Raw genomic sequence first — 12123 nt, 5'->3', positions numbered from 1 at the left:
ATCCTATAGGCCACTTTCTGTATGTTCTGTATCTCGAATTCACTGATAAGTAATTGATAACATACGGCTCGGCGTGAGTCCTGCAGACGTGATAAGTAAACACTCTCATACGTCATAAAAGGTGAAGTAATCGGATACTGTAGGTGACGGCGTCCCAGGTATCGGCGATAAAGGAACAGCCAGAGGATCGTCGGGGAACAGACGTCTGCGGACACCGAAACCTTCTGCAGGAACCACAGGGAAACAGGGATGTCCTTCTAATTTACGTAACAAAGGACGATCACAGCCAGAACACCACAAGGAATTTCTGTTCGCCAACAAAGACAGCCACTCTTTCACTCTCTCCTTCAAAGCTTCACCGATCTTATCCTCTTCCTTCCTGCGACGTAGTTCGCACATACACCCGTGACTTGGAAATCCTGTTCTCTCGTCCGCTCTTCTTTTCCTCTCTTCTATCTCCTTCAACGTCTCGCAGTGATGATGGACTCCTTTTCCTAATCCGTTGAACAGGTAACATCCACACCAGGGAGATTCAGGTATCGCTACATACATAAACGGGAAATAACTCAGCACCCGATGCAGGGCCGTTCGATCGTTGTCCAGGTCGCCGCAAGATCGAACAAGTTCCCAGAACTCCTCGTAGCTAACCTCGTAGAAATTCACGCCATTATCAGACAGTCTTGTACCGCACACATCCATCCTCGCATGACGCTATTATCATGTATCACTTCTATTTATACCTTCTTTTTTTTCTACGTCACGATTTCCGTTAAACACACTTCAAATAGTCCTCTAGAAGACCGAGCCTAAAACATGTTCGAACATGTTCCTTTCGGACAGAAAATAACCACACCCGATTCCAAGAATTTCCAAGAATGGCTCATCAACCTAAAACATGTTCGAACATGTTCCTTTCAGACAGAAAATAGACACGCCCAATTCCTGGAATTCCCTAGAATGACTCATCAACGCCATCTCTCCTCAAACACCGGATACACGTATCCAATTCCGAGAATTTCAGACTCATCAACGCCATCTGTTTTCAAACACCGGAAACACGTACTCCAATTTATATATGACGTCACATGCCAAAATAACATAACAAAAACTTTTCCTCCTCCCAACCCAGACTTTCTGACTCATCAACGCCATCTGTTTTCAGACACCGGAAAGTACCGACGAACCGTCACTGGAAAAACCCGTGACTCATCAACGCCATCTGTTTTCACACAGCGGAAACACGTACTCCAATTTATATATGATGTCACATACCAAAATAACATAACAAAAACTTTTCCTCCTCCCAACCCAGACTTTCTGACTCATCAACGCCATCTGTTTTCAGACACCGGGAACTACCGCCCAACCGTCACTGGAAAAACCTGTGACTCATCAACGCCATCTGTTTTCAGACACCGGAAACACGTACTCCAATTACGAGAAAACCAACCGCGCCGCATACTTTTCCTCCTCCCCAACCCACACTTTCTGACTCATCAACGCCATCTGTTTTCAGACGCCGGAAACTCCCGCGGGAAAAACCCGAATTCCTCCAACCAATCAAAACACTCCTTACAAAATAAGCCACGCCCATTTATGACGTCACAACCAATCAAAATCATCCTTACAAAATAAGCCCCGCCCCTTTTATGACGTCATTAAAAAAAAAAAAAAAAAAAAAAAAAAAAAAAAAAAAAAAACCTGCTGCGTCATCAATTGATCTTTGATCGATCTTTTCCAATCAATTGATTTATCGACCCGAACGCGGGTGCATTACTACTCTTATAGCTGTGACACGTGCATTACAAAACGAACACTCAATGTGCACCGAATATATGCTTTAAATATCAAACTCTCATACCCAAAAGAGGTAAGGCATATCGAAAACATATCAACACGTGTTAAATTATTGTACAAAGTAATGACTTCTTGTACATAGACATTTTCTTATGAGGGATTCTTCCAATATTCCATTGCTGTTTGCTTAATTGTCTCTACTTCTGAAATCGAGAGTGAATGGAGCCCTACATCTGAACTCTACGTGCAGTGTGCATGTTGTTTTGCGGGGAAAATGAAAGGGTCTAACCTGAAATTAGCTGAACTTTAAAAAAAGTAGTCAACCGTAGTGACCATTCACATTTCTCAAGGATGAAGGGGTTAACAATTCCATCCGAACATGTAGGCATAATATTGAGCTTAAGGATTGCAACACTGCTCCGTCGGAAGCTTTCCCGTCAACGAAACAAACATGCCGCGACTGCGGGAAATGAACTTAGAACAATTTTGGATATTTACTTAACAAATTGGATGGCCCATTTACCCTTGGAAAACCTCGTAGATTTCTTCTCGCCGAGGAAATGAAGTGGAGGAGTTTGGGTTAGCCAGATGCCCTCATAAACGAAATCGTGTTGAAGAATAGGAATTTCGGCTCAGCCAGGATGAAGGACTTTAAAAAGAAGAAGATAACATAAAGATGGAGGAGAGAACGGAAGATGGGGGGAGTCGACACCTTACATCCACGGCGGAACGTACTTCAGAGTTTGGGTGTTCGCATTATAACAGGACATAAAAGGGGTAACGGAGACTAACTACCGGTTGCAGGCTTGCGGAAGATCATAAACCAGATCCACTTTTGGTTTCTATTGAAAGTCGAAGTTTCCTCCTCCCCCAGGAACAACCCTGACCTTAAAAGAAATCTGCTAGGAGCATGATTAAGGTTTTCGTCGAATGGCTCCGACTGTAACGACAGGAGATGGGAATATCGAGGAGTTTGAACGAAGCAATTTGACATCCTCGTCGCCAAAAAAAAAAAAAAAGATGATCCGTAAAAATGAATTTTTTGGGCTTGCGGTTTGTCCCCTCTTGTCCACATATTCTCGGCGAGCAGGTTGTTAAAACTTAAATGGCTGTTGCATGGACAGTCAAAAATTCATATTGCAGTCTTCCTTTCGAACACTCTGCTGCGGTATCGAGCTTGCAAGAAATTCGTTATAGTTTTTGTCTAGCGTACACATAAAAGGAAAGAATTATAATTTTGGATTTGTCTTAGTGCTGACTGCATGGAGCATAATGACAACACACACAATAATGTGTGTATTATTATGCATTTGTCTAGCTGTTATGTGTAACTGAGATAACTTGTGACGTGATATTTACTAGTGATTACTAGAGGTGGGTCGACCTCCGTGGCGGAGTGGTTAGCACAGCGCTCTACGACGCCAAGGGTCTCGGGTTCGAATCACACGTAAGATATGAATTTTGGTGTTTGTCTGTCGTGAAGTCCTGAATGAAAATAGAAAAATCGAGTTAAATCGATATGATGTTGAGGCGGGGAAAACTGCCGGTTAGAGTTCTCCTTTAAAAAAGTAATAATATAAAAAGTTGTAACGTCATAGCCTTTTAATCAAGATGTCCCGGGTTCGATACCTGGTGGAGGCACATTACACAGTGGTTCGGATTCCACTTTAATCTTTACGTACAGTTCCGATTGGCCTGTCTGTGCACAAAGTCGATTTAAAACTGAAACAAACAATAACTAGAAGCATTAGAGACGAAATATTTTGGATTGGGATGGAATCTGGACCGGAATTGTTTTTTTTTCTTTTCTATATCCACATTCGGAAAACGAAAGGTTACATTTCCATACAAAGCCGAAAAATTTTCCATCTTTTCCCAACGATTTCCAAACTGCGTGAAAAATTTCGAATTCTCTACTTCTCCCTGAAGTGGTTGTTTTCCTATATTGGGAATGAAAACTGATATTTCCAAGAAATGTTCGACACTTATAGTGGTGAAAATTCGACAATATTAAGCAGTTTTAATACACGACCATCGGAATTTCAGAATTCCGGAAATAAGATAATTATTTTCCGATGTCAGCATCTTACTTACTTTCTTCCTATTCTCGGGATATGCACAAACACTTAAAAAAAATTAATATATTTGAAAATTGTATGCAATATCAGATACAGGTCGTACATTTTATGTTTAGTAATAAGTCATCAAGTACTGTTTGCATACTAAAAATGAGATAAACAAAGAGTTTGAAACATATCAACTTCAATTATTGTTTTCAAGTGGAATTATTCATTAGGCCTCGTAATGTTTTTTGGACAAGCGCACATAGATAGACGGACCACTCCTGGTAAATTGTGGTATTTCGTACATTTTTCTGTCCATTATATTCTTATTGTATAAACGGAATAATTTCTGAGATCTCGTGTTTATTTGCTAGCACCGTAGACAGCAGACCCAGTGTGATCATTTTGTTATGACTGAATCTGTTGCATCCAATTTTAACTTTCCGGATATCGAAAGTTGTCACGGACTTACAGATAGGCAAGACATTTGCACATAGTTCTAGCTTTGTTTCATAAAAATAAAGGAAAGTAAACGTTTTAATACGGGAATCTATTTTCATTTTGTATCAATCGCAAGAATACACTTCCCTGTTTAATAGTTTTAATGATAGAAAACGAAGCTATATGGTTTTCCACTTCTATTTTAATGTTACATTTATACATACGTATAGAAGGCCTATCAATAAAGAAGTAAGTAACGTGGTAGAACTATTCTGCATATCAGAGCATTGGAGATTAGTAAAATCAAGACATCAATTTAGTTATTCTCTTTGCGTTCTAATATAACAGTGATTTTTATCAGTCATGGCCGACTACCTACTGAATATTTTATTTAGGTATTTAGGTGCGTCTTGAAATTACGTCGAAAATTTAATTTTCATCTACTGTTATTATCATGACACTTGTTTCTTTTAAATAAAATAATTTGACGATCTTTGAATATTTCAACTTGTGTCGTCTGTCTCCGATATTCTCTTTACATGCGACCTATCGAACGAGCCAGAATACACGATTGTAAATACGTAGAATCACCCAAAAAAATTAACTGGAGAAATCAGTACTTTTATCATTTTGTATGCACCTTTCGTAAATCGCTACGATGAAGATGCGTGATGATTAGATGAAGTGATGAAGGGACACTCACCAAGAATATTCATGCCCAAACCAGGACTCGAACCCGGCGAGAAGGAAAGTTGGCCAGTTTTATTTTGAACATATTCATCTGAAATATTGATGGTCTATTTCAAAGACGAAAAATTCGCAAATGTTATGAAAATATTATTTCATAAACATTTGTATCTTCGAAATGTTTGGAACTATTTGTTTACGTTGTGTGTATGCAATCAATTATAAACTGGACTCTTTCATAGTTATTAGACTTATTTTTAATGAGGGCACATGCGATACAAGTTGATAATACGGGGTATTTCAATAAAATGGGAGTTTTTAATTGCAAGAAAAGAGATACTTGTTATAATGAGGCAAGGATTACAAAACACAATAATTGCAACTTTACACATTGTCATTTGTGAAACAACCGCAGGCACCTTCTTGTTTTCAGTATTATATCTGACAGTTACCGAACACTTCGATGACGTACACACTCAAACATGAGAAGGAGATAACCATGATACGTTGTAACATTTCAACAGGATTGTCCTATTTCCACATGAATGATGCTTTTGATGTCCTGAATGGTCTGTGGCCGACTTTGAAACACCTTGCTTTTTAGCTGCCCTACGTAGGATGTAATCAGAAACAATTGGTTCACTTATAGTCTATGAAAAAAGTTTTCTTAACGCATTATATCGCAAATTATTTCATTTAGAGTATATTAAAGACATAGATTATTGAAATAAAACTAAACAAACTCAACCAAAACAATATTTCTTGGAAACATTTATTTGCCCAAATTATAAATAGAATTTTGAATGAGATGTTATAGGTACCTTACTGTCAAAATAAGCTCCAGCTTGCCTTTGAAACCTGGATTTTTGTAACTGTTAACTGCAGCAAGTATATTACTAAAACATAAATGCAATTATGTTTGTACGTAGCTACAAGATGCAATTCAACACATAAATAAATACGTACGTTAAAAAAGTGGGACGATAGTTCAGAATGGGTTTTGGTTTGATTTTTGTTATTTATCATTGCTTTTCTGACATTTTGGTTAATTTCTACGATGAGGATGAGTAATGATATGACGAAATTGATGAAGGGACACTCACCAAGAACACCCATGCCGGGATTCGAACCCGGGATACCTGGCCTCGTACTGCGCTTTGCTAACAACTCTGCTACGCAGATCGTCTGTTCAGAATTGGAATGACCAAGTTGATGAAAAGAAACTCTGCTCCTATTTCTTGAAGTTTTCCTGCTGTGCACCAGCGTTAGTGCACTTGAAATGTCCAAATTTTTATCACTGAGGCGAGTTGGAGTGATGTAAAAAATGTATCGTTTCCTTGCGTCATCGACATCGGAAACATAACCCTTGAAGATTTCTCTCAAAATGTGATGAAATTGTTGTGCTTCCCCGAGAACAATGGTGTTTAGAAAAACTTCAGTTTACAACTAGGCGGTTTATTTATTGCCTATGCCAATCAACTATAGTTTCTCCCGGTTTGTTTGCTTGTCAGCAGAACAGGGCAGAAACTTTTATGCAAAATGTATTTAAATGTAACATTTTTATTATTATTAACTACATAACGTATATTTATGAACATACTTGACCACGATTATTTTTTTAAAAAAATGAATTCATGTGCTGAATTATGAATTACATATTTTTTTATTGTTCGTGTTAATAGGTTCCTCTCGAAGACAACTCGCAGAAAGTCTTTTTCCGATCAGGGGTACAGATCGAAAAATAAACCATTAAATTTAGGGAGAGTTAAAAGAGAAGATAGAGAATAACGTAGGTTACTGTCTCTGCATGAATTTTCCTCAATAATGCGTCAGACAGAATATTTCACAACTGAAAATAAGCAGCTAAAAATAATTTGTTAAGCACAAAAAACAAAAAAAAAAACCTTTTGCGAACAAAATGTGATAATTTCGAAGACATCTGGTTGAAAATTGGTGTTGGATACCATTTTTTAGTCTCTCAATGAACAGGAACGGATTTTGTTATTTTGCAGAGCCACCATAAGTCTGCTGAACGTTGACGAATACAGCAGGTATTACATCATTCGGAACGGGATCATCCGGATATTTGCAAGGAAATCTCTCAGCATCATATTCATAAGACTGCTTTGTGGAATACTTCTCACTATATTCGACATTTCTATGCAAATCCTTGTTTTTATTGAAAAGGCATGATTGTTTTCTTGTGAACATTTAATGTTGCGTTTTGGAAATTTTGACCGTTAATACCACTTTTAAAGTTTTCCATATGGAGTACATATTATATAGAATTTGTCACGATTGTTACTTCCTGTTACGAGCTGGAAATTAATTTGTGTAACAAGTCAAAAACGTCTTCTCAATTAACGCGTAGGAACCAACCAGCATGTGGATGAAATCAAGGGCAATGAGTCACCACCACTCTACAAGGATCAATGGGTTTTGCTGCATGACGCTACAACGCTGGAACCTTGCTGGATTAGGATGATCTTTTTGTTAATATTTTCTGTGATTTAGTCACGTGCTTTTCTTCATGAGCTTCAAGGTTAATTTTTAAAAATGTCCTCTAAATTCAAATATATGAAAATGAATTGACTTCAGAGAAATAAATATGTAGGCAGAGAAGAGAAAACAAGAGGATATTTTGTGAGGGTCGATCTGATATCATTTATGTTTATAGTTGCATTTCACACGTTATATTTGTGAAAAACGTTCATTTAAAACGTTTTTCTTCTCAGTTGGAGGAGGAAGGCACAGGAAGGTGGGGGAACGGATTCTTCTGCTCACTTCCAGCATCCTCACTGATGGATATTGGGAGAAATGCTGTTGTCGATGTTGTAATGTGTGCTAGAAGGACGAAAGAATACATGTTTACCTGATTTTTTAGCTTAAATAAAGGAAACATTTTCCAAATGAAATTTGTTCCTGTTACATCCTGTAATGTTAGAGATCTTTCTCAGCCTACACCAACAGGCAGAGATAGACGAAGGAAACCGGCTGCTGTAAATTACGGGAAAATCTTGCTTGAATATTGTAATATGATTTTTTTCAAAGTAGATTCCATGTAACAGTTTCAGTAAAAGTTAATAACTTTACATATTGTGTCTTCTATTGTATTTTTTAAAATTTTCTTCGTATTCTCTAGGTCATGCCAGTAGACCTGTATTCGTAATTGCTTTTCTTGTAAATTTTGCATATTTGAAAGGTTTCAATAGCACATTTGCATGCAAATTTTGCAAACTTTTAGTGCATATAAATGCTCAGTCTTCTGATCACATAGCTACATCACTCTGTTCGTAAGATATTTATTTACCTGCCACCTGCTGGATGGTTGCGGATGTAGAAAGACTCTGCCATCATTTACACAATGTAGATATTCACGATAATTAGGTGAACCTGAGGATTAGGATAAGATAGGTGTCGTAAATGTAAAGGTGGTTAAAGGAATGTATTTAAGAGCAAATTATCTAAGAAAGGAGTCGACCTCCTTGGCTGAGTGGTTAGCACAGCGCGCTACAAGTTAAGGGATCCCATGTTCGAATCCAGACCTAGGCATGGCCGTGTTCTTTGTGAGTGTCCCTTTATCAACTTCATCATAGCATCACTCATCCTCACCGTCACGATTAACCAAAAGTGGCAGAAAAGGAACATAAAATAAAGAAATCAATCGACCATCTAAAGAAAGGAATTTGAAATGTATTCGTGCCAACCGCCGTAAAGTGGGTAGCGTAGTGTTCTAAGTAGCCAGGTTCGGTATGGACGTTTCTAGCTGATTGTTTCCCGCTCCTCATCTTCGCGATCAAACTTAAATAAATTATTAACTAAATACAAAAAAATATATACAGGCTAACATGTTTTGTTGATAAAACATAGCAGCATTGTTTATTACGCTACGATATAAGCAAGCACAGGCCTTCATAGCTATTGAAGATGATGACAAGGGAGTAAAGTAGAATCACGAAATTTAACCCCTTGCGCGGGTTTCGAACCCAGAACATTCCGACGTGTACGTCTTTGCAACAACTCCATGTCTCTTCCGTGACGTCGTTCTATCATTCCCCTCTCCCCCTCCATTTTTCTTGTTTCGTGTCTTCGTTTATTTGGTTAAGACTACAGTTGCTTTCTTGAGTCAATTATCGCCAAACACCAGAAACAAGCTGCTTTTATTAGAGACAACACGTTTCCCTTAATGGCCTACAGGCGAAGCAGTACGTATCAACTTATGGTAATGTCGAAGGCCCTCTCGGAGCTTTAGCAACGCTCCGACTGCAGGGTTTGTACATCTCCTCCAGTAGCGAAAGCACGCGCCCGTGTGTGTGTGCGTGTGAAGGAATGGCTTCGACGCCAGAGTGCTACTAGCTGTCAAGCCCCACCACCACCTTAAAAGAAACGGGAGGGAGGGAGAGGCAACAACCCCCTCTCCCCCCCCTTTTCTCTCCCGAGCGGGAGCTCCATCTACCTAGTCCACTCCCTTGAACTCGACTTTGGCCTGTCGATTTCAATCCCGCGCCTGCCCGATGTATGCTGTCTGTGCGGACCTCGCTGAAAGCTTCCCATCTCTTAAAGTGATTGGTTTGAGTGCTCTATTGTAATCATCCATACAAGACAATCCCATTATAACGCTCCCAAGTTCGCTTAGACTCGCAACGGAGCTCTCCTTTTACTCGAGCGAAGCATTAGCTGGCGAGCGAGCCAAGAGAAAGAGAGTGAGAGAGTGAGGGATGCCGGGAGGACACTTGATTTTCTCCTTCCTCTGAACCAAATGAAAATAAATCCTTTTGCTAATAGACTGGTACATGAATTTGCTATTATTTTCAAGGAAGAATGATATATATGGTAAACAGAATCCGAGAATGCACTTTGCGTGTTGTCAGGAACCGTTGTAGCTCAGAAAAAAACCTTCCCTAAATTTGATACGCCGCGATAAAGCTGATGAGAGTGGCTAAACCGAGAAGAAAAACCTACATTAATGCATTCCCACGCGAGTTCAAATTCTACTTTACCAACCCAGAGTGAAGGGGAAAAAAAGGAGTTGGTAGGGGGGGGGGGGAGTGGCGGCAGTCCCAGAGCTTCGAAGAAATATCCTGAGTTGTAATTAAGTTTCAGGGGATGTCACAGAAAGATTGGAGGATTTAAGAGCGCCTCTGCACAAGATGAGAGAGAGGGGGGAGCTGTGGGCAGAAAAGTAGCGGGGGGAGAGGGAGGGGGAAAAAGGGATCCGCTCGCCAGCAAGCCTTTATAATACAACGTCACATAGCTGCGTCTTCAAGAAAAACGTCAGAGGTTGAGTGATATGAATATGTGCCGTGCGACCTCAAGTAAAATGGCCGACGGCTGGGGAAGAGGAAGTGTAGAGTGGGTGGGGGGGGGAGGGCGGTAGAAAGCGCGGAAAGGAAAAACAGCAACGCATTAAGAAAGTGGTTTCGCGCTAGTTGAAATAAACGTGTGTCCTTACCTCTCATATGTATCAATTTGCAACTATCCGCTGCAGCGAAGTGTATTTTGCGTGTGTACATACAGGGTGTCTATAATTTATTGAGCACATTACGGAGCTGTGATTGTAACATATAGCGGCAGCGTTATACAGGGTGAGCTCTCGTTTAGCGTAACGCTAACTGCTTTCTCCTCTGTTGCAAGATGTCCTGGGTTCGTCCCTCCCAAATGGGAACCAGGTTTGTCGGTGGTCATCAAGCATGTTAAGGACAATTTTAAAGAAGACTCGCACTGATTGTGTGCAGAAAGCTATAGGAAGACCAATTCCCTGGCCATTGTTCACCCAACAAAATATCTCACAAGAAGTTATGTATATACACAAAGCACTGAAAAAAATAAGTGCCTGATTTTATAACTAAAATATGGATTATGCTACTGAGAACCAGCTTTAAAATGATTAATGTACGCAGTATTTACTTCCGGTACTACACGGTAAAATAGCTCTATTTGAATGCAGTAATAGGATAAACACTGAGGGTATTATACTGCAATAAATGCAATAACGGGAATTCAGAAAGCTATTTGATTGCTTGATTTGGTGTTTTAAGTAACACCAAATGCACAGTAAGGATAATCGGGCCTGATTGATTGATTGATTTTGATTTATTTTACTTCGTTTTTCTGCCACTTTTGGATAATCGCGAAGTTGAGGATGGGTGACGACATGATGAAACTCATGAAGGGACACTCACAGAGAACACACATGTCCAGGCCGGGATTCGAATCCGGGACCACTTGCGTCGTTATAAATCAGATGTATAATTGTGAAACATGTGTAGAATATAAATCAATGTCCCATTATTTCAACTGCAAATTATAGAGCAAACACTGCATAAATATATTCTTTTCTAATCATTTCAGTGTATCCAATGTTTGTATATATTGGCGCTAATTCTAGGATCAAAATAGGAGCTTGCTATCAAACTGACATGCAACGAAATCATGAAGCACCCTTATACTGCCCCTTAGAGAAGCTGTGTTCACCTAACTCCAAAATCCCTAGAATAACCCTCGCAGAATCTCCATTCCCTACTAATTTTTCTTCCCCAGTCAGCCGGAAGATATGTGAAATAGCAAAAGAATAGACAGTCCTACGAGGCAGGTGCAGAAAACAAATTTTAATATTCGCGGAGAATTTATAATGGAGGCAATTTGCGTCCGCCATATGGGGGCCCAGTTGACTCGACCGACTAATGAAACTTTGATTAAGAGTTGGGGGAAATAACGACCCGTGCGGTTGCTCTGATGTAATTTATTAACACAATAACATTGCGTGCAATAAAGGCGCAGGTTTTTCCCTATCTTTTGCTTCCGGGCCCAGTTTAGCAAGAAAAGCAATTAAGATGACTTAGACTCGCATGTAGGCTTGACTTCATTGTTTCACGGCGCTTGAGGGCTCTGGGATTGAAAAACAGATGTTGAAGAATTCCATATAGCTCTTGGGTCCCAATAGGGTTTTCGCTGTTAAGAGTTACATTTTTGTTCCCTTATTGTATCAGGAACTGAAATAACGAGAATGATGAATCGCGGTGCGCATAAAGACTTCCACGAGCTTACTTGAAGACCTACCCCCCCCCCCTTTCTCTCTCTCTCTCTGCTCACGCCAACTATCGAAATCAGAAATTGCAGGAGATAGAAAACAGTG

General features: G+C 39.6%; 1 protein-coding gene across 2 annotated transcripts in view; it reads left to right on the top strand.

Annotated features, from left to right (window-relative positions):
- LOC146005263 (LIM domain only protein 3-like) overlaps positions 1–12123 on the top strand; it is a 223790-nt gene that overhangs the window by 142754 nt on the left and 68913 nt on the right. The gene's annotated exons all lie outside the window — the stretch shown is intronic.

This window comes from Lepisma saccharinum, chromosome 1 (assembly GCF_977018435.1).
Source record: "Lepisma saccharinum chromosome 1, izLepSacc3.1, whole genome shotgun sequence".
NCBI lineage: Eukaryota > Metazoa > Arthropoda > Insecta > Zygentoma > Lepismatidae > Lepisma > Lepisma saccharinum.
Note: the sequence above shows the minus strand (reverse complement) of the source record. Positions and strands in the feature narration are given on the sequence as shown.